Below are 26,174 nucleotides of genomic sequence, written 5' to 3' on the forward strand. Positions count from 1 at the left end.
ATTTATCTACGCATTGAACACGTTTACGTCTATATGATTACGAACTACATAAATAATGAGAGAACAAACAACCCGCCGCCACTTCGTGGACTGTCTGGAGTTTGTATGAAAGATCGATCCCTCTCGGTGAACATATATCCATCACGATCACATATTATTACCCATATGAGCAGAGATGTGGGGACAAAATATAAGACTCCATCATATATGGACATGTGGGATAGAAAAAGTACGCTCCCGGTAATGGAAATTTCGAACTGGGACGAGGCTTCATGGAGTCTTTTGTTCTTACCCATTCGTTAATTATTTTATACGAACAGACAAAGATGGCTGAAAAAGTAACTTATTTATTTGACTTTTTTATCATAAGTAATCTACACTATCGTATTTGCCGTTTTGTTTCATGTGTTAAACAAAATACGATATGTAGTCACATATTTCAGAAGGTATCTATTGTCTATATCATCAACATCGTGCCAAAGTACCCCCCACCCACGCCCAAATACATATAACATAACTGCATTGTTCCCTCACTTCTTTCGTAATGGTTCATCGATACTTTATTTGTGAACGAAAGTTGACGTAATCGAAACACAATGCCTATGGGCATGTTGTCAAAAGAACATTGAAGCAAAATGAAACGGTGTTCGATGGGGGGAGGGGGGAGGACGCTTTTGAATAAATGGTAATAATACTAATAAATGCTAATAATACTAATGATAACTCTTGCAGTGACACACACACACACACACACACACACACACACACACACACACACACACACACACAGATACGCATACGCTCGCACACATACACGAAAATAAATAAATAAGTAAATTATAAATTAATGAAGCAATTATAGAACAATAATTTGTTGTTATTGTTTTTGGGTTTGGATTTTATTTTTATTTCGTTTTCTTTCTTTCTTTCCGTTTTTTTTTTTTTTTTTTTGGGGGGGGGGGGTTGATTAACGCTGCTTACAATCAACTAACGATGTTGTGGCATTTCACAGTGCGTAGTAATTAGACTAAATTGGATTATTAAGCAACACTTTATCAAATAATTCTATTGCACACCATATACCATGTACCGGCCTCGGTGGCGTCGTGGTTAGGCCATCGGTCTAGAGGCTGGTATGTACTGGGTTCGGATCCGAGTCGAGGCATGGGATTTTTTATTCAGATACCGACTCCAAACCCTGAGTGAGTGCTCCGCAATGCTCAATGGGTAGGTGTAAACCACTTGAACCGACCAGTGATCCATAACTGGTTCAACAAAGGCCATGGTTTATGCTATCCTGCCTGTGGGAAGCGCAGATTAAAGATTCCTTGCTGCTAATCGGAAAGAGTAGCCCATGTAGTGGCGACAGCGGGTTTCCTCTCAAAATACATGTGGTCCTTAACCATATGCCTGACTCATCTTTACGTTGATCTGGATGTGCTGATAAAATATATCCCATTGATTGACATGGAATATTAAACGTCACTTCCGTACTAGATGCTTGGTTAGTTGCTTGGCTTTTCTATTATTATATACCCGAATTTGACCAAGTACGTTTGTTTTTAAAATTAAAGTGGAAAAAAAAGAGAGAAAAAAAAAAGACGAAAACAAAAACATTAAAATTCAATTAAAACTGTGTTATACGATGAACTACAAACTTACGTAAACGCAACTCACAGGCCTAATGGACGGTTATAAACGATCTCACAAACAGGAATAAATATGGTATTGGTCTACCAGAAGGTATAACGGAGAAACTATTTAACAACTTTAAAAACAAACTGCAAAACAATACAAGATACAACTTCAATAAAACATCTGACAGAAAAATACTACACGGGCATTTAACAAAGAAAGAAAGAAAGAAATGTTTTATTTAACGACGCACTCAAACATTTTTATTTACGATTATATGGCGTCAGACATATGGTTAAGGGCCACACATAATTTTGAGAGGAAGCCCGCTGTTGCCACTACATGGGCTACTCTTTCCGATTAGCAGCAAGGGATCTTTTATTTGCGCTTCCAACAGGCAGGATAGCACAAACCATGGCCGTTGTTGAACCAGTTATGGATCACTGGTCGGTAACAATTAACAAGACAAGTATTACAACAAAGAAACAGTACCGTGGACCAAACTGTTAAAACAAAGTAAATTAAGATAACTTTACAGAATTAAAAAACAAACAGAATTAACAGCAACAACAATAAAACATGTAAGCTAGATCAAATAACAACTATAGAGACATTACTATTACAATCTATTTAGGAAATGTTCTCTCGTCTATACCAAATAGAAGACTAAGACAGCATATAGAATCTGAAAATCTAATTCCTGACAATCAGTCTGATTTGAGACAAAACAGAAGAACGGAAGATAATATTTTTTTTATGAAAAAAACACTGGTCAACAAATCTATTGAACAATCAAAGGGCAAGCTCTACGTTTGTTTCACTGACTTGCACAAAGCCTTTGCCACTGGTAAACATTAACAACAAACTCACTAATAAGAGTTCATCAACAATAGAAGTAAAACAGAGTGATAACTTAAGTTTCACTATGTTTAATATCTTCCAGGGGTGTATGGCATTTTCCACTAGCTGCAATCTACGGCATTTACACAATGAAATAATATCACTATGGACAGACGACTTGGTATCCATACCTGAAATCCAACTAGGCCTACAAGATGCACCAGATGAGTTACACACCCACTGCCACGAATGACATTTAACCGTTAACCTAGTAAAAGTAAACTGTATGATTATCCAAAAAGGAAAACCAAAGAAAATTACAACATGGAATGGAAGAAATCCAGAACATAAATACGTATATTTACCTGGGCTGAACAATTAAAAGTAATGGAAACTTGGGTACAACCAAACCAGACCTTGCAACCAAAGGACTTAAAATCCTATTTAGTCTTCAGAAATCCTTCTCTAGTTAACTAATCAAATCAATCTTGTTCTATAACTGCGAGGTCTGGGGCACAAAACTAAACAGCAAAATAGAGGCACACAACCTAGACAAGCTCTTAGACATATTGGAAACTAAACCTTTTTAAAAAAAGTGCATACAAAATTATATAAATACAACTTACATATAGGATAAAATACAAAACAATATTGCATGTAAAAGTGAACTAGGCTGATATTCATTAATAATAATAATAATAATAATACGTATAAATCATATGTAACAACGGTAATACAGCTTTTTGTATTGTATTGTATTGTATTGTATTGTATTGTATTGTAATCACTTTATATAACATCTACATTTTACATTTCATTGCATCTTTTTAAAGCGGCTTAGAGATTTGAAAAGTGTCCTTAATTACATTATGCAGTATTTCAAGTCTGTTTTCTAATTTATATTTTTGCGTTCAGAGTGTTGGAAAAATACCACCGTCACCGACGTCTTCACAACGCTTCTAAAATATAGGCTACGTCCCAGTGGTTGGAACGCTAATTGATGGAAATTAATCATGCTTTCTAATAAATATTATAAATATTCATCATATTTTAAATATTATGATACATTTATACTACTTGTATTAATAGTATCTCTTTTTGTTTTCTCGTTGAGGAGGAGTTGTTTGAGTGTTATATTGAGAATAATTAAATTATCCTGTCGTCAAGTGCCTATGTTCCGTAACAGAATCGTTTGAAAATGTTCCAGAAAATAATAATGATTGATAATGGGTAATATATGTCATAGCCTCTATTAAAAAGATACTTATATGTCCTTGATTTGCATAGCGCTAACCGGCCCCAATCAGCCACTGACTGACTTCCGGCGAGTTCACGCTCCAGTCGCTTGCAACAAAGGCCCTTTGTTACTACTGTATTGTGGATAGTCATCGACTTGTTCTTTTATTTTTTCGACGTTAATAAAGTTTTATATTAATATTATATATACCACTGAAAACTGTCAATAGTTCAATATCTGTGTAGTTCTACAACATGTTTTATAGTGTCTGTGCCACATACCAATCACTCGGTGAGAATCATAGAAACGTATGTCGCCGCTGTTCTTACCAAATCCTTATCCAATTAAGGTTCAAACGCAACTCTCCCGGGCACAATCACTTTCCAAGTGGGTAGGGGTGGAGTTGGAAATGGGCCGAATTTTTTAAATATCAATTAGTGAAAAAGTTAATAGAATTTACAAAAATAAAATAAAAAGTTAACATGGTAAAAAACATTGCTGCTGGGCCGAATATTTATATAAATTGGAGCATTTTAGGACAGTCCAAAAATAAATAAGAGAAAGAAGAGAAACTCGGACTATTTAATATATATATATATGTTTTTAAAGTAATGTCGACATAACATTTTGAATGAAGGTCTAAAAGTATGGTATATGTGTCCAGGTGTGTGGCCTCGTTGAAGCCATTAAGGTGTACAGCTTGTAGGGACGAGATTGGTTGCATCCCGGCAAGAAAATCCCTAGAGTGACAGGCTCTTATCTATAAGTGCATACACATTAGTATGCGAATGTGTATCCATGTCTGCAAATCTGAACGAGTCCGACAGATAAACATTTATAAACAAACATACAGAGAGATGGAGACAGTAACAGGAAGAAATAATAGGAAATAAGTAGCCTTTTTCTAAACAAGAATTAAAAAAAATAGTATTGTTGTGTAACTTGTTTGGTATTTATTATCTATCGGTTCCAAGTCCATAATCTCTAGTGGACCTAGTTTCAAGCTGTCAGATTTACAATACCTGAAGTGATGTTAAATGTTGATTTACAGATTTGCTACACGCACTTGCTTCATTGATAGTCTACATTCGGTTACCAGAATTAATCTAAACATTTATACGAAAGTTCTTTATTTAATTTTGTATTATTTATTGTCATGTCAATACATACGTGAGTATGGTAGTAACAACAGCTGTATATAATATATTTACAGTATTTATTTACAAGAATCTTATTTTAATTCACAAAATCGTTTTCTCCATATACTCTCATACTATTATCCTGTTCAATTATTTAGACCCAAAGTTTTTTGCAAATGTTACGTTTATTTCCTATTCGATATTTGTTTTCTTTGCATTTACATGAAAACAAACCCAAACCCCGACAGGTTTTATATACAAATCATCATATAAAATGCACGAAGTTGACTTAATTCCACTTTTTAAAAATCTCTGTGTGTTCGGAATGCACGTTATTTCTCCCATAAATAACTACGGTCATTTGCATATCAAAAGCATCATTCTATAGTGCGTTTCAAACTAATGTTCGGTTCTATCATCCTATCCGCACAAATCGTAGTATGACCTATATTTAAGAAAATATCTGTAAACATGAAGCAGGCGCGGATTCAAGTGGGGAGTTCAAGTGACAAAACCAAGACGTGATTTATGTAACGACGCACTCAACATATTTTAATCTATGGTTATATGGTTATAGGGAGAGAGAGAGAAGAATATGGTATGCATGCGATTGGTGGAGGTGTGACCCTCTGCACAACCCCAACCCCACTTAAGGCTTCGTTTGTATATGGAGCGGGACGTAGCTCAGAGGTAAAGCGTTCGCTCATGGCGTTCGATCCCATATGGTGGACCCATTGGGTTGTGTCTAGTTCCAGCCTGTGCACCACAACTGATGTATAAAAGCTGTGGTATGTGCTATCCTGTCTATGGGATGGTGCATATAAAACGTCCCTTATTGCTTATCAAAATTGCTTATTGGAAACAGTGGGCCATGTGGCGGTAGCGAGTTTCTTTCTCACTGTCATAATGGTCCTTAACCGTTTTGTCTCACACCACATAAACGTATATCAAATGCGTTGAGTGTGTCGTTAAATAAACATTTCTCTCGTATGTATGTGTAGTCTATATGCATTTCTAGTCGATTAGTTTATAGGTTGTTTGGTTGTTTGATAATGAATGATATGGAAATAAATAGTTTTTGGTGTTAAATAGTTTATGCATACATTAAAGTAATACTCCTGATGGGTATGGAGAAATAACTCAATCAGTCGACGAACTCATTTCTTCATCACTATCTTCGTTAAGGGGGACTATCACAAGGGGTATTTTATTTCTTATAAAACTATTTTGTTTTCTAAAATCTTCTTCGATCTTTATCACATGTTTAACTGCGTCAGAGAAGTATGTAGGTGTGACAGAGTTCAATGCATGTGCAAGTTCTCTCCGCACCGTGTTCATTTTACCATCATTATGACGAGCTATGCCCTTTGACTTGACTCCAGATCAGTTCTATCGGATTGAGTTCATAATGTTTTGGCGGCAGTCTTAGACACAAGTGCCCATGACGTTCAGCAATATCATCAGTAACAAATTGCTGTGCACATTTGTTACTTTTCACAAGTTCATAAAGAACTGACTTTGTCATGTTACTCTCAAAAGGTATATTTTTGTTTCGTAGCCACGACTAAATGTCTTCCTCTTTAGCGTTTAGTGAAGGACATCGTGTCATCTCCGTTAATATGTTGTGGTAGCTTGCGTTATGCATGACGATAACAGAAGGTTCTGGTAGAGAAGGCATAAGTTGTTCTTCAAATCATTTGATGAAATTGTCATGATTCATCTCACCATGATAGTCTCCGTCTGTTTTTTTAGCCTCAAAGATCAATTCACAGCCATCTATCAATCCATATTTATCACAGCCAGAATGACAAATAATAAGTCTTTTTCCCTTCCCAGTCACCGAACAGAGTTTAGGAACTCGATCAGCAGCGTCTGATTTCGGCAGGTGATTGGCGGTACTTGTGCCCGGGTGGATATCTGTCCAGTGGTGGGATGCTGTGTGGTTGACATTCACGCAGGTCTCATCTTGATACACTATTAAATACCCCTGTTCTCGTAAACTGGATATTTCATGGAGATAGGACAGTCTCCTGTCTGATATATTGACGTCCTCAAAAATCACTTTTCCGGTTGTAGACATATGTTGGTATTTAAAATCGAGGTCATGGAGTGTTCTTCGTAACGTTGATATGGATATGTTGATTCCACATTCCTCACTTAAAGCCACGTTAATCTTATGTAATGTAGGTAATTCGCCCTCTCTATAAAATCTGTATACTCGTCGTCTAATAACATCTTTATCAAATAAATCGATGAGTTTTCGGTCGCGTTTTTTAACAGTGATTTCTGTGCTCGGATTCGTAGAGCTTAGATTTTTCACAGTTCTTTTTACTGTTGAAACCGAAACTTTAAGTGCAGCGGCAACTCGATCGACAATTCGATAAGAAGCATACCTAAGTCTACCGCGCTGATATTCATCTTCAAAATAATCGAAAACGTTCTTAATACACGATTTTACATCAACTGAAGTGTTTTTCGATTTACCCATATTTTTCCTCAAATAACAATAACAAGAATGTCGACTATTACATTTTCAATGAATTTATATACCCTACCTAACTTGTATTTTACGTGGTTTACACATTGCTACAATAGCACGTGCAGTCACAGATCGAAATAATGATGTTATTGACCAAGCAATGCTATCGTATTTTGGACATTCAGGGATGTGTATGCGGGATGAAAAAGTGGTTGAACCCATACGAGTCCGAACAATAGCCCTTTGGTTTTTCGCATTACAAATGTAATACCCCACCCCCAAACCCCAGCCCCTAGCACCACCATAAATACTATATATATATATATATATATATATATATATATATATATATATATATATATACGTATGAGTTCCCAATTTAGAGGCAAATTAAATAACATTTTTATTATTATTTGATGTTGGTGGCCGTTGACATTTTATCCCCCCTCCCCCGGTCTTCTGGGTCCGGCCCTGCATTAAATTTATTTTTAAATTTGGAAAGCACATTCCTGCGGTGTGTGAGGTGATTTGTGTCTATTACTGTGCTACACCTCAGTTGTATTAGGTTAGGTATGGTATGCTAATATAGAATTGATATAATAAAATAAAAATACATAATACATTAGCTAAATTGATTAAATATAATGCACCTACAAGAAAGGGTTACATGTTCTGCTTGTTTACAGCTATGTTTAACGGAAAGATTAGACAATGCTGTTACACACTGCAAAACAATAATAACCTTGATTTAGTGACACACGCTATAATGGCCTTCATGTAGCCTCAGATCCCAATCTTTTGATATGCAAATGACCTTAGTTATTTATAGGAGAAATAACGTGCATTCCGAACACACAGAGATTTTAAAAAAGTGGAATTAAGTCAACTTCGTGCATTTTATATGATGATTTGTATATAAAACCTGTCGGGGTTTGGGTTTGTTTTCATGTAAATGCAAAGAAAACAAATATCGAATAGGAAATAAACGTAACATTTGCAAAAAACTTTGGGTCTAAATAATTGAACAGGATAATAGTATTATAACAATGTGTATTGTTATGAAAACAACCTAATAATTCACTTAGACAGGTTTAGTACATTTATAAATGGACTAGGTAAATACGTTTTAGGATCGTTCGCAAGTGGCATCCACTTCAATAGCTCATAAAACATACTCTAGAACGTGTTGCTAATTTACAATGTAATATTCGTGTCTACAGTCCGTGAAAAGGAACCATTTGCTAATTTGTTAAGAAACTGTTTATTTATATTTAATTTTGTTATGAGATGTTATGAGAGTTGGTATGGGTTAATAATGTGTTTGTTATATGAGTTTTAGTATACAGTTTTCTGCCAATTCATCGGTTCCCTTTTGACGCAAACGGACTATAATCTATAGTTATGCGACGTCGGCTTCCATCAAAATAAAATTTGCGTCGCTGTCGAACATTTTTAGATTAATTCCGACTTGGCCGTCGAGTTTGTGTTAATCGGTACGTGTGAGCCAAGCATTAGATAAACTGTACCAAACGTGTTTTGTGTTAAGATAATCGGGCATTCCAATATTGCGGTGTGAATTTGCACAATAAGTATACACACCTACATTGATAAGCCTGCAATCAATGGAAGTTCTTACGTCGCTAACGTACTTCATCCTAGCTTCAGAGACACGCAGATATATTTTTAACATTAATCATGTTGGATAGACAAAGTACACCCGAGGTGGTGGAAATGTCGGCCTGGTACAAGGCTTGATGACCGCATGATGGAGGTTTTTTCTTTCTTATTAATTCGTTAAATAGAGCATTGTTTTACACGAACTGACAAAGACTGGATGAAAAAGTAACTATTTTATTTGACTATTTTATCATAAATATACTACACAATAGTATGTGCCGTGTTTGTGTCATGTGTTAAACAAAATACGACATGTAGTTACTCATTTCAGAAAGTATCTATTTTTTTTATGTTATCAACATCGTGCCAACGTGCAACCCCTACCCCCAACCCCGCCCAAATACATATACAATAACTGCATTTCCCCCTCACTTTTTTTGGTAATGGTTCACCAAGGCTTTATTTGCGAACGAAATATGACGTAATAAAAACATAATGCTTAGGCCTATGAACATTTTTGAAAAGAACACACAAACACAACCACACACACATGCGCGCGAAAATAAAAAAGAGTAAATTAATGAAGCAATTAAACAAATTGTTTTGGGTTTTGTTTTGTTTTGCTGGATTTTAGTTTTTTCTTCTTTTCTTTTTTCTCTTCTTTTTTTTTTTTTTGGGGGGGGGGGGGGGGGGGGCGGGAGTAATTAACGCTGCTGCTTCCAATCAATTAACGTTGTTGTGGTATTTCAATGTATGCAGTAATGTAGCTTGAACTGAATTATTAAGCAACACTTTATGAAATAATTATATTGTGCACAATATACCATGCATGACATTACATACTGAACAATACATGTTTCTTCCTTACTCATCTTTACGTTCATCTTTACGTTGATCTGGAGGTGCTGTTAAAATATATCCCATTGATTGACAAGGAGTATTAAACGGCATTTCCGTCCTTGATGCTTGACTAGTTGCTTGCCTTTTCTAGTATTATATACCCGACTTTGACCAAGTACGGGTGGATTTTTTAATTAAAATGAAAACAAAACCACCAACAACATCAACATTCTATTAAAACTGTGTTATATGATAAACTACAAACATTACATGACCGTAACTCACAAGGAAGATTATAAACGATCTCATAAAGAGGACTAAATATGGTGTTGGTTTACCAGAAGGTATAACAGAAAAAAACAAAAACACTTTAAAAACAAACTCCGAAACAATACAAGACACAAACTTTAATATAAAATCTGACACAAACATAGTAGATGAACATTTAACAAAACATATATCAGAACAATTAGACACTATCCTGGACTAGACTATTAAAATAAAAACAAAATTAAGGTAGCTTTACAGAATTAAAAAAACATTAATAATAAAGCATGTGGTCTAGATCAAATAACAAACGAAATGCTCAAATACGGAAGTGATGTTATAATATCGCCTCTAACCAAATTACTCAACATAATATTCCAATACGGAAACCTACCTTCAACCTGGACAGAACGTTGTATAACACCAATACATAAAAAGGGATCTAAAGAAGACCCCAAAAGAACTATAGAGGCGTTGGTATTACAAGCTGTTTAAGAAAAGGTCTCTCTTCTATACTAAATAGAAGATTAACACAGCATATAGAATCTGAAAATCCAATTTCTGACAATCAGTCTGGCTTTAGGGAAACCAGAAGAACGGAAGATAATATGTTTTATAATAAAAACACTGGTCAACAAATATATTGAACAATCAAAGGTCAAACTCTTCTGTTGTTTCATTGACTTCCATAAAGCATTTGACATCGGTGAAAAAAATAACAACAAACTCACTAATACGTTTTCATCAAAAATAGGAGTAAATAGGGCGATAACTTAAGTTTCACTATGTTTAATATCTTCCTAAGGGATATGGCACTTCCCAATAACTGCGATGTACAGTACCGTATTTACAGAATGAAATAATATCACTTTTACTAAGAGCAGACGACCGGGTACTCATATCTGAAACCCAACTGGGCCTACAAAATGCACTACATGCGTAGGCCTACACACTCACTGCCAAGCATGACATTTAACCGTTAAGCTAGCAATTGTTTTGTTTTTTAAATGTATGATTATCCAAAAGAGAAAACCAAAGAAAATTGCATTGCAATATTGAATGGAAGAAACCCAAAACATAAATACGTATATTTACCTGGGCTGCACAATTAAAAGTAATGGAAACTTGGGTATAACCAAAACCAGACCTTGCAACCAAAGGACTTAAAACCCTATTTAGTCTTCTGAAATCCTTCTCTACTTTACCCAAACATATAACAAACTATTTGATTCACTAATCAAACTGATCTTGCTCTATAATTGCGAAGTCTGAGATACAGAACTAAATAACAAATCAAAAGCACACAACCTACAAAAGCGCTTAGACATACTGGAAACGGAACCTTTTGAAAAAGTGCATACAAAATTCTGTAAATACGACTTAAAATACAAAACAATATTGCATGTAAAAGTGAACTACGCCGATATCCATTAATAGCCGAACTGAAATAAATACAACAATTTTAATTTCCTAGGCACATCTAGAAAACATACCGCAGAAACGTATTTTATTATTTGATGCAATCCAATTCAGTAAACTGCTAAACAAGATTGCCAAAACAGTTTACACATTTACGTAACTAACATCCTCAAGAAAAACAATATCGATATAACAGAAATCAACGTTATTCTAAAGAAACCAAAAACACTGACGAAAATAATAACTGAACAAATTACAACATAACTACAGACAACAGTATCTACAGAAAATGAAACATTCTTAAAAACGTATATATAACAAGCATATTACATGTTAGTTTTTTGTGGGGGGTTTTTTGAGGACGATATCAGTGTCAATGTGCTGAAGGTTGTACAGGAAATGTCGAAAAGTACAACTGTACCTCATGTGAACCTGGCTATTTCGGACGTTTCTGTCAAAATGGTAACTGATACATTAACATTTTAACATTAATATTTAAGGAGTGTCTGTTATTTCTTTTACGTTCATCGGGGTTTGAACCAAAACAATCATCTGCATACTGTGTGAATTGGCGAAGTCGTTCTAACTTTAATTTGCGGATAATTTGTGGGTTTTCATACCCAGATGGACGTAAAATAACATACTTATAATTATATTTGAATCATCCTTGCTAGTAATAACACTAAAAGTTCATACTTTATTTGGAATTAGCTTTGGTCCATAAACAACAACTTGTATATATAAAATGACGTCATCAGATATGACGTTCCCTGATGACGTAATTACAACATTCAGCAAGAAATAAACAAGCTTCCGATAGCATGTCTGGACCAACTAGATGCTATTACATTGGTGATGAATGTATTGTGATGCATTGTGAAATGAACTATTATATTGAAATGACTCATGGGTTACAACAATATTCAAACAGCCATTGTAGTTTGTACAGAGGTGTTTCCCGTATTTCCAACATCTCGGCAAATATCTTCGCAAGCCAAGATACCATTACGTAGACGGAATGGCACATTGGCTTTAGGATATGGGCCAATATATGACGAAAAATAACCAGTACATGTATGAAGAAATCCAAGACAAGTCGGCTAAAATTTGTTGAACAAATTCACGTAGAGATAATGCAGGCTGTCCCAAGGAGTAAGTCCTTAGCATCCAAACAGACTTCCAATGGTTGCATACTTCGCCAATAAAAGACAACGTCGGAAAGTCAAACATGTGCTGTCGCACATGAGAAATAGGCGTGTCCTACTGGCGAGCTTCAGGCTGGAGTGAATATTTAGGAGATAACTATCTTGTATTTGACCATTTGCGGATGACCATGCAGGTATTACCGTCGACGTGGGGTGGTGAAAGTAAAACACATATCTGAGGCTGTAAAACCAGCGTGAGCGTCCGCAAATGGTCAATTACGACATAGCTAACCACATTCTAATTCAATAAATGCATTTCTTGTTTTTTAAATCGTTTAAATAATATTCGGGTTTGTTTTTGGAATTAAAATAGCTAGTCACTACTACTTGTGTTTCAAGTCATCCACCTTATAAAATAATTATATTGCGTTTTTACATATAATACAACTGCTGCTTCTAACATGGTTTTTGTATGTTATTGTTTTATACAACTATACCGAATACTCATCACAACTAGTTCTCGATAACGAAGATTCATAATTCGGCATAGTTGTCGTTACGTACTTCCGCATTCGTGTCAACATCATACACCTGACACCACACTGACGTTTATGCACAATATTTACGTCATACAGTTTAGTGTAGCATGCATTTTGCTTTAGAAAACAGATTCAACATTGGTACGTCCAACTAAACGGCGTATTAATATGTAAATGATTATGATCTTGGAAAATCCTCCAAATTTCCGACAGGTTCATGTTCGTTTTCAGTTATAATTGTATTATATATTAATTTCACCTCCCTCCAAAATCACCCAAAGGTTCGCTTGCATTCCATTTCATTGGGGCCCCCTAAATGCATTTTCTGGATCCGCCACTGGTATTACTGTCGCAAATTGATTTGATTAGCCCAGTAATTTCGCGTTATATGCAGAGTCAATTAGAACTAGCTATAATGCAAGTTTGTTGTGAAAAACAAAAACCTAACCGCGTTACCCTTCCATGCAGACAGTTTATATTAGTGGTACTTACATTGCAGCTTGTAAATTTTCAGAAAATGTGGCTCAGAACAAAACAGCTAATCAGTCTACATCGTGCCCTGGTTATGAAGGTGAAGCGTGGTTAGCTGTGGATGGTGATACACGTACAGATTTTGGTATCACACCGAATTTTCACTGCACTTGCGCAACAGACGAACCACGAGTCTGGCACGTTAACTTGGTTAAACCGTACCCGCTTCAAACAATACAAATATACCTAGATGATTTGCGTGAGTATCTTAGACACTTTACTAACAGAAAATAAGAATGGTTAGAGCGGCAATATCATCAGGAATTATTTTTGACCAAAAACTGCATTAGTTTCTTAAAAAGTGTCTTGATATGTTGCATGGAGTAACTGAATATTTTCAAATGGTTTTCAAGAGTATAAAATGTTTTAGAACACATTATTAATAGGCTATGTCAAGAAAACAGTCTTAAAATAATATTCTAATGGTGATTGTGCTTTTAAACTATATTTTTTCTAAATGTTGGAAATCATCTTGGAGAGTGCAAAATGGTATAACTTTTGTGTCATAAATAATATGGCTATTTCATAATGTGTCAATCATTTGACAAAGGGAAGCATATGTGTTTTGTATCATTTTAGACAAAGCTAGACTAACCGGATTTGTTATTGAAGTTGACGGACACGAGTGTTATCGATGGCTAAATGATTCTTCACCTCCAACAATATTTGAAGTAAAATGCATATATCAAGGTCAAGTAGTTACCTTTGGATTACCCCCTGGCCGTGAACGTAAGTTCATGGAGTTCTTACGTTATGTGAAATTCAAATCTTCGGTAAGTACAATTGTTCTGCATTGTTGTTGTTTATAACTATATAATTATGCCACAAATTAATAGGTTTTTTTTCTTTTTACCTTTTTATCTCGCTACTATTTCAACTGAATGGTCATGTCATGATTATCAGTGTGATAGCAGGGACATGAGCTTAGGCATTGAATTACACTCAGCAGAAGGCATACACGAAATGTGTTATACAATGTTTAACAATAATAAATAAATTAATTAATTAATAAATAAAGCTTGATAATAGTATCGTTTGCCCATGATGTTTATTATTTAATAATGCACTTTTTGAACCCAATATGTTTGAAAGTGATCCACACATTTGTTTGATACATATACGCTTACCTCTGTTTCATGCTAGAGTTTTGATAAACATTTTATATTTCAAATGGTCTGATTTATGTCGTGGTTATTGTTAGCTAATGTTTGGTTTTCGTTTTCTTATATTATTACACATTTATTTTAATAAAGTGTGTACAGATTTCTGGTATGATGAAGACTGTGACAAGACGTGTAACTGTTGACATGAGACGGAAGTGTGTGACAAGAAGACAGGAAGGTGTGCATTTTGTTCAGATGGGTGGACTGGAGACGCTTGTGACAGTAAGATGTTTTATTTACGATCAGTACGCTTGTGTGTTATAACAGTTGTTTTATTGGTTATGATGTTATAATAGAGTATTTGGGTATTTGGTTGTTGTGTTGATATCGTTGCCATAAGTTCCATGTGGTGTTTCTGTGGACGTTGCATTGGTGTGCGACGTGACGCTGCGAGGTCCTAGATCCAAGCATCCCTATGACTCGCCATCTGTCATTTTCAATGAGGCGTGGCATCGCAAAATTGCACCAAGCAGTTCACTAATGATGTTTTTCTGACTTTTGGACTTCTGAAGGCTGCACATAGTTGCAATGATTTGTAACTGAATGTTTGGCCTTTTATGGTGAACACTGGACAGCATTTCTCCCGAATATTCCATGTTTCTTGCACAAAGCATGCAATCGCTGCAACAACTGTTTGGTTGCATTTCTTTCAGCTGTTTAATGCACATCTTCTCTGGTTTACATCCATAAATCCATTCACAAATTTATTACTCCAAAAAATCCATGTCACAATAACTTTTGCCTTTGAGTATACATGTATATGTATACTAATTTGTCATTGCTTGTGTGTGGCTCTATCTGTCTTTATGCATATTTGTGTCTCCCTGTTTATGTATGTTTCTAGGTATTATTTTCTACTACTATTATTGTTATTATTATCGACAGACTCACACACATATATACTTGCCGAAAAAAGTTCCTGTGCACCAAATAATTGCATATAGAATATAATTTACTTGAAATCTGGTCATAACAATTTCAGTAATTGAACGTGTGACCACTCCCGTCTATATTCCTGCGGTGTCCTGTCAATTGCAGGAACTATTCATGCTTTGTGACCACAAGTTGCATTACTAGCATTCTTTGTCACGTGCTCCTGTTTGACGTCATGTTTCTTATTATTGGACTTTAAAAGTATTGTATGGATTCTCCTCACTCAGAAAAACATTTGTGTTGGTATTTGATCGTCGTCAGTGTGATGCCACGCCTCCCAGAAAATGGACTCCTTCGAACGATGGGTATGATTGAGGTTAGAATGGCACAAACGCTGTTGCTACTAATATTGGTATTCATTGGTGTTCATCAGAACACTATGCAATATCTGCGGAGATGTTCTGGTACTAGGGATCGTCCATGTTTAGGGAGTCGACACGTGACACCACGTCAGCAAATCGTCAGTATTAAGCGGGTACACATAGGGAATTATTTGGAAATGATACGTTTAACATCCTAATGCATCTCTGAGTTAAGGCCAATCAGTGGAAGAACTGAACGCAACCGATTAGGTGATAACAAAGTACGACCATGACCGTGCATCAGTACGTTGCTTTGTTACATCGTCACCGACGGCTCACCAAATATTGTGTAAACAGTACTCCAGGTTCAGAAGGCAGGAGAGGAAAATATACGTCCTACTGAACTTTTAATGATGCACAGGAACTTTTTTTCCGTGAGGATATATACACGGACAGACGGATATATATATATATATATATATATATATATATATATATATATATATATATATATATATATATATATATATATATATATATATATATATATACGATGTAACAGAGCAACGTACTGATGCACGGTCATGGTCGTACTTTGTTATCACCTAATCGGTTGCGTTCAGTTCTTCCACTGATTGGCCTTAACTCAGAGATGCATTAGGATGTTAAATGTATCATTTCCAAATAATTCCCTGTGTGTACCCGCTTAATACTGACGATTTGCTGACGTGGTGTCACGTGTCGACTCCCTAAACATGGACGATCCCTAGTACCAGAACATCTCCGCAGATATTGCATAGTGTTCTGATGAACACCAATGAATACCAAAATTACTAGCAACAGCGTTTGTGCCATTCTAACCTCAATCATACCCATCGTTCGAAGGAGTCCATTTTCTGGGAGGCGTGGCATCACACTGACGACGATCAAATACCAACACAAATGTTTTTCTGAGTGAGGAGAATCCATACAATACTTTTAAAGTCCAATAATAAGAAACATGACGCAACATGACATGACATATATATATGTTATGCTGGTAATCTTTAATATGCTATTATTTAGAGGTTATCTTCATACGATGTATCCTATAAACACGACACTACAGATTCATGGAAACCATCACTGTTTTGCCAGAGACCAATTCAACTTTGCATTGAGCAACGTTGCGGTCTTGCTCGAGGATAATGCTTTTGTCATTCAGAAATAGTTAATATATCAAATATTAAATACATTTCCGTTGCTACATAGTCGTTAATAATGTGGGGCCTAATTCACAAAGTTCTCTTAGGCTTTGCTAGACAACAAAGCATCCTCTTTGCAAGTCTTTTAGCGAGATATTGGTGAATTAGGCCCGTGGCATGTATAATATGTAGTGTTTTATTATTATTATTATTATTATTATTATTATTATTATTATTCTACAGCATGCAGTAACGGATATTGAGGTGTATCTTGTGAGAAGTGGGGTCATTGTGAGACTGGGCACTGTAATAAAATTACAGGATATTGCCAGCAATGTCAAACTGGATGGGAGTTGCCAATGTGTACTAGTAGGTATTATTTCCCTGCGTATGCAAGATACAATAACATTATAATTTTCTATCTTAGTGACAGGTGACATTTGCTGTCAACGGGAAAATGACAGGACAGTTCTCTTGTAGTATTTATTTTCCTTTAAGTATAGTTAAGTATAGTGTTTTATCGTTACAAAGACTCTGTATCCTATTTTCTGCGCACACTACACTTTTGAATTTCTCACAAAACAAACGTATATACACATTTAAATATATTTAGATACATTATTATGCATATGCATTATAAGTAACACTCTCAAAATTAACATATTATTCAGTGTAACGAAAAATACAATATTAGTGAGCATGTGTACGTGTGTGTGTGTGCGATAACGGTTAACAATTATAGGAAAATAATGTATTTACACTCGAGCACTTGTACATTAACACTGGTAGGAATATATACATAAATAATGTGTGATATACGTGTGATTGACATTAAATACGTAAATTAAACCAAGTTATGTTAGCATATGCTATCGTATGTATATGTGATATTGGTACATACTAATTATATACGGGAAGCACAGTATTAAACAGGTGCATGCATGTATAACGCTGGGGGAAAACACATTTCAGTACGGTACTCATTTATTTATTTGTTTATTTATTTATTTATTTCTGATTTATTTTATTTTTTTGGACATGAAAAGGGTATATTTATTACCTTCATAAATATGTTAATTTCTTTTTTAAGTACTGATTAACTTATTGCTCACTAGTTCTTAAAATGTTATATATAAAACTAATTAAATGCACTTGGTCATTTATAGTAATATGGATATTCAGTGGTTTATTAGTTGTGATGCATCCGCTATTTTTATGTACAGAGATATGATTTATTTACAATCAACACCACTATTTGGAATACATTGAATTATTAACATCAGCTATAGGGTGTCACACATTGAACTACACCTGAGTTACTGAGGACATAAACGATGACAGTGTTGACGAGGACAATGCTGATGAAGATGAAGGGGGTGAGGGTGGGGGCATTTTCAAACCTGAATCGAAACCAACTGCTTCCTGGGTCTTGTTCTTCTGTCCCGATGCAGGGTCTCCGATCAAACGTTAGTGATATGTCATCTTATAAGGACCCCTAACGCTCTTACATGTTTCCATTAGTTCCTTTATATGCACAAGGCAAGACGTGCAATGATATTTTATATGCTAGCCAAAAGACACTGGCTATGGTGGAGAAACGAAATGCGTCTACATTCCATACTACATCCCAATCACCATTAGATATCGCACGACACAGATCAATGATTTGTGTTCATGCTATTTAATAACAATTTTTACCATTTGTAGCATGTGGACAAGGTTATTATGGTGTCACCTGCAATGAAACGTGTGGTTACTGCATTGGTGGAAATACAACTTGTGATACTCATAGTGGAGTATGTAGCGGAGGGTGCGCTTCCGGGTGGGAAGGAGTTACTTGCAAAACAGGTTTGATATTGATTTGTATATACATGTATGTGAATATCACGCTCGTACCATGTCGTTTTGCAACAGAGGTATATGTAGTGATGATATGCAAGAACTGTATACACTTTGATTACACTATATCTGTAATGTATCGTATGCTGAGGACAGTATCTGCATTGTAAGCAAATACATTATCTTAGATACGTTTAAGCAATTATGTTAAGAGTAAAACAATGACAACGCCTAAATAACTTGTATATCAATATTTATTAAATGAATTTAGATTACAAACATATTTAAGATTGCCAATAGAAACGCGTTATATAAAGGAAATGTGCAAGATTAGAATATGCCATCATACATTAAATGTACCGTCTGGCAGGCATCGAAACATCCAAATGTCAGAAATAATATGTACTATGTGTAAGGCTAATGTTACAGAAGGTCAATATCACTTTATAATAGAGCGTCCACAATAAAAATATTTGCGCTATAAACATATATAAAAACAACTGTATTATTATAAGCTGCCAAGTATTTATCGTTTTATACTGTTATTAACCACCAATAATAATACGGATTTGAATAACCTTGGCAAATATTTAATGCAAGCTAATACAATTAGAGCTTGATTAATGCAGACTGATAGTTAATGTATTAAATGCAACTTATATCACATTATTTGACCATGATTATATATAAACCACACCCATCGTTGTTTTCCAGGTGCGCATTTTGTATAACTATGTTGTATTATTTATGTTATGTATTCAGTTGATTAGTGGTAAAATGTAAGGCAAATAAATAAATTAAATATCCTTACCAGAGAAACCGAGAGGGCGACACATATTGTAATATAGAGGGACAGACAGATACATAGGGGATGGAGAAGGAACGGAGAGAGATACATAGAGATGATATACGAAAGACAGATATTGAGAAATACGGGAAAAAGAGTGTTTTACATAAAAAAATATGCTAGTGTGTGGCAGCTTCTTAACCGAGTTCAAAGTGGTAACAAATTTCATACTGTCGTTTGCGCCAAAAAAAAAAAAAAAGTTTTTATCTCCTGACTTAAAAAGTCAATTGCTTATTATATATATATATATATATATATATATATATATATATATATATATATATATATATATATATATAAAAACTATATATATATATATATATATATATATATATAACAGTAGAATCTCATTGGCTCGAACGCCCAACGGTCGAACCTACCGGTATTCTCGAACCAAGAACAATGTCCCGATTTTCTCTCTCTATTAAACCCTTTTATTTTGGTGCTGATTGGTCGAATACACCTAGGGTCGAACAGAAGCTTTCTCTCGAACCAGTTTATTGGTCCGAACTGTAAAATTAAACACATTTAGCTCGAACGAGCATATTTTGTTTTTAACTTGAAATACACGAGAGATCAGTGTAATGTAGTGATTGCAACAATAACAGGTAGGCTAAAGGGCATCCGCCTGTGCTTCATGCACTTTCATTTTTTCTCAAAGTTGTCAATACGTCGCAAAAGATTCTACAACAGCATAATAAAGAACGATTTTTCAAATTAATAAATATTTATAAATACAAACTACCCGTGTGTTTGTTATTTGTTTATTTAACGGTGATAAATAATAGTTACAAATATGTATCTCATCCGACATTTGACGACGACTTCGTTACTCATAAGTCAATCGGACCATCTCGCCCAAGCCAGTTTTACGGAAATATGCGAGGTGTTCCGATTGGGTTTTGTGTCACAGAAGGACCCGACAACGGCCAAATGCATGGTTCGAACTACCCGATGGGTGGAACAGACTTTGATGCAACGACAGTGTTCGAGCCAATGAGATTCTACTGTATATAATAAATACTATTTTAAACGATTTCGTTAATTTGCATTAATTAGGTCATTATTATTTAAGTATTTTAATTTATTCTTTCAACAGAGACTAAATAATATTTTTTAGTATATTTCTGTGTATAATATTTCATATTTCCCCATTCATAGCATGATTTAAAAATGCATACATACATACATACATACATGAATACATACATACATACATACATGTATACATACATACATACATACATACATACATACATACATACATACATACATACATTATATTATATTATATATATATACTACTCAAAAGAATTTAAGGGTCAAAAATTTATAACCAAATAAGTTTCAGAGTGTATTAGATTGATGATGTAAACTACACCAAAAATTTAATTTATTGTTCCATATTTACAAAAAAAACACAAATAAACGTCACTGTATACAAGAAAGTCACATGACATGCTGTCAAAGTTGAAGGTTGTCAAACATGGATTTTACACATTAGAACATTCGTTTAATAGTGTGTGAATCCACCCCTGGCGCGAATACACTCGACACATCGTTGCCTCATGCTGTTGATCAGACGTCTGAAGAACTCTTGGGGAATAGCCTGCCACTCTGCCATAAGAAGTTGACTCAGATCGTGAAGGTTGGCCGGAGGGGCATGGTTATCCCGAACTCTCCTGCCTAATTCGTCCCAGGCGTTCTCTATTGGGGCCAAGTCAGGCGAATATGCTGGCCAATCCATACTGGCGATACCTTGTTATCTGAGAAAGTCCGTTACCACCCTGGCGAGGTGGGGTCTGGCATTGTCATCCTGCAGAACTGCCCCGCCGCCAATCTGCTGAAGGCCTGGGAGAACCAACGGCCGGATAATCTCATTCAGATAGCGGATTCCATTCAGATTGCCATCCACCACATAGAGGGGGGTCCTGTGGTGGATAGAGATGCCGCCCCACACCATGACGCTGCCACCACCGAACCGGTGACGTTGTCTAACGTTAACGTCAGCGAAGCGCTCCCCAGGACGTCTGTAGACACGAAACCCGACCGTCGTTGAACTGGAGACTAAACCTGGACTCATCAGTGAACATCACTCGACCCCACTGAACACGTTGCCACCGCAGATTAAGCGTGCACCAGTGACGTATGGCCGTTCTGTGACGTGGTAGGAGTGGTGGTCGAACAGCCTGGCGACGGCAGCGTAGATTATTGGCTCTCAGGACGATTGCGTATGGTTTTGATCAGACACTCGAGTTCCAGTCGCAGTCCGCAGATTGTCACGTAATCGGCGTTGCAGTGGTTGTGCGTTGACGTAGAGCCATATTGGTGATGTAGCGGTCCTCTCTATTTGTAGTGCTTCGGGGTCTTCCCGAATGTTGACGATTTCGAACAGAATTCGTTGCTTGGTACCGTTGCCACAGTCGGCCAACGACACTCTGACTGACACCAAGTCTCAGAGCAACATTTCTTTGCGTTTTGCCATCCTGAAGCCAAGCAATAGCCCTTCCTCTATCTTCGATAGTCAGTTGACGTCGTACCATTGTCGAATTTGGAGTGTGCACCGTACACGAACGCAAGCTCCAATTATACGGAATTTCAGCATTGGGAACATGGAATACACATGCAAAGCGTGCAAATGAAGCGCTTTGTTAAAAAGCAAGTTATGGGCACTTAGCAGACCTTTCGCTTTCGCCCTAATTTACGTGCAAATGTAAGCATGTTTTCGCCATTAGAACTAGTCGACAGTGTCAATGACAGTGAATTTTAATTCATTTATGGGTTGCTTAGACCCACTTTCGTCAAAATGGAACAATACCATGCGTGGCATTATGGTCTAGCTAATATAATTGACATTCAGGAAATAATGTCGAAAATATCGTCTGACCCTTAAATTATTTTGAGTAGTATAATAACTAGCATTTCCAGTGTAATCAAGGTATGTGACATTTTTTAGATCACGTACTTTCAGAATTTGATAATTGTGCAAATGAGATGCAACTTTATCGGGGTCACGACACGAAGTTTATTAAACGCACATACTAGGTGACACTCCATAACTGAGGTATGAGTTCATAGTCATCAAACAAAAACATTTCAATAGCCACTTTACACAGGCAGTCCAGCATTCAGAAAAAAACAGAAAAAAACCACTATTCGATTTTAACGTCATTTCCATTCAAAAAGACAACGCATCATATATAGTGTTACGTCATTTGAATATCGGGTAATATACATGTATATATTTATATATACATATAATATTTGTTTGTTTCTATTTTTTATTTCTTAAACACCTTCCAGCATTGTGGAAATGAGTTACATAGTTGTAATATCTGTGTTCTTTGTAAACATAAATAGTTGAATCAAGTGACGGCGTTCCTCTTGGTGTTGTTGTTGGTGCCTCTGTAGCTGTGGTGTTCATCGTTGCAGCTACGGCACTGGCCGTATTCTTTTGGAGAAGGTAAGAACTAGCTTAAATGTTCTCTACCTTTATTCCGTTTATATGTCAAAAGATGGACATTCATGTATCGATAAAATCCATATTAAAAATAATGCTAACGGTGGCTTTAATGTGAATACTTAGAACCCGAATTTTGGTTAGATTGGTTGAAATGTGAACAATTAAAAAAATTCAGTCGTAATTTTACATTTTATAACAAAACGACATTCTACAGATCTTGAAGTGTGACTCGCTATCTTCTGTCAATTCGAATCATATCGTACTGGAATATGAAGGTGATTTATTTTAATTGTTTTCTAGACATAAAAATGCAGTCTACAAAGATCAAGAAGTCTACGTTCCACATGACATTCTGGGAACAAAAGCTGTAGAAGGCAAGATGTTTATCATATTGGTCAATATCACATTTCTTTGATGATAAACGTGTATCTTAAACATGTGTAACAACGGCCCTGAAAAAGACGAGGAAATTATAGCAATAAAAAAACTCAAGGACAGTTTTATACCATAACTAGTTTGTGCTGACGTTACAGAGATCCGGATGTATATTTCAAATCAGGCTTTCTCCAATCAAATTACGTTTCTATAAAGAAGTATGTATTTATGTATTGACAAACTTTTAAAGATAGAGAAATACAAACAGACACTAAAGGCTGTCCAGCGTTCAGAAAAAAACACCTAAAAAAACAATTAAAAAAAACACGTTAAGCACTTGTTTATTCTGATGTAAAGACATCCAAAATGACCTCATCCGAGATTGACGTCATTTTTATTCAAAATGCGCTGAGCCACATTTGAATATTAGTAACGGCAGACTGGAATTAAAGTTGCGTGTACAGTTTACAAAGATAAGTTGTATTAAGCTTGAGATTGTATGATAAAAAGATTACTAATCTCATGTGTTTCAGTATCGTCAATATCATATATTAGGAACACAAATAATGCATTATGCTCGCCAAAGGCTCGTATACGAAAGAGATACAGATACTCTCACACACACACACACACACACGCACACACACACACACACACACACAGAGAGAGAGAGAGAGAGAGAGAGAGAGAGAGAGAGAGAGAGAGAGAGAGAGAGAGAGAGAGAGAGAGAGAGAGAGAGAGAGAGAGAGGTTTGAGAGGAAAGTAGAAACGGTAAGAAGGAAGTATGCCATACTTATTGAATATTTTGAATATTTATTTGTCTGTCCTATTAGACACCAGGGGATGTCTGGGAGACGTTGCTCTGAATACAGATTGTTAAGTTGATGATGATATTTGTGATACTTAACGTGGCAGAAAATGTTTATGTTAACTACAGTGACAGTGACATACCTATAGAAACACTATATTCCTACGTACAGGGCAAGACAAAATTGAGCTCTAAAGAAGAGTATGCTGTAAGTTTTATTAGTTATAAAGATATTTGCACAATGTACTGAACAATATTTACACTTTCGTGAACGTTTATTTATTTTTGGGATAGGGTATATATATATATATATATATATATATATATATATGTATGTGTGTGTGTGTGTGTGTGTGTGTGTGTGTGTGTGTGTGTGTGTGTGTGTGTGTGTGTGTGTGTGTGTGTGTCGAATTTTTTTAATGTGAAACATCAATTAAAGAAACCCCGTAAATGTCCGAGCCATTATAGTTTATATGCTGTTAGTTTTCAACTTTGGAACAATGTCATACATACATATAATAACATTAATAGGTTGTGATATATTGGCATATTAATTCTTTAAAGATATATGACTGGAGACCAGACGGTTACTTCGTTTGGATTATCTTTTTGTTGGTAAACCAGTTAAAGTTACCTAAAATTAGAACTATCTTCAGTGTTGGCAGTTGTTATTAGTATTACAAAAACGTGTGATTTGTTGGATCATAATATATAGTGTACCTGTATGTATTCCATACCAGTTGTAATTATTACGTTAGGTCATTAATCGACATAATTCATATTGTTTCGTTTTTATCAGATGCTTCCTTCTGGTCTGCATGCCTCCCATGAAATTGGAAAGTATCCTATCAACAAAAAGAAAAATAGATATCGAACAACTTTCCCGTGTAAGTAAATCGCCTTTCCAACCCAACCATGACGGCACTGCCGACGTGTTATATTTGTTTCGTATCTTTGTTTATTTACATTTTTGTGTGAAATATATATATCACAAACATGTATCACAAAGAATCAATTATATTGATACGTTACAAACCAAAGAGATCAGTGATGGAGGCTGAGAAGTTCTCTTCCGGTATTAGTCTAATTGACAACACCGTCCTTAATACTTCCTGTTAGTTATAAAAATGCTGTTTAATTCAACCACATGCATGGGGCCTACAATCCACGCGGTCGATCCCGCTTACGTGCATGGCACAGTGGGCAGACCAGGTACTGGCTAGTATGTATTTATGTATGTCGAGGTTTTGCCATCAATTATCTTTGTCTTTTGTGTGTCACAATAACTTTTGCCTTTTAGTATAGATACTATACAAATTTAGTCAATGATGGTCCGTCTCTCTCTCCCTCTCTCTCTCTCCCCCCTCTCTCTCTCTCTCTCTCTCTCTCTCTCTCTCTCTCTCTCTCTCTCTCTCTCTCTCTCTCTCTCTCTCTCTCTCTCGTACTCGTAGTTTTGAATTTACGTCCATGTTAATTGCAGATGATCATTCCCGTGTGAAACTGAAGGTCACAGAAGCACTAAAATCTGATTACATTAATGCGAATTACATAGACGTAAGTATTAAGGTGTTG

This window comes from Gigantopelta aegis, chromosome 1, assembly GCF_016097555.1.
Source record: "Gigantopelta aegis isolate Gae_Host chromosome 1, Gae_host_genome, whole genome shotgun sequence".
Taxonomy (NCBI): Eukaryota; Metazoa; Mollusca; class Gastropoda; order Neomphalida; family Peltospiridae; genus Gigantopelta; species Gigantopelta aegis.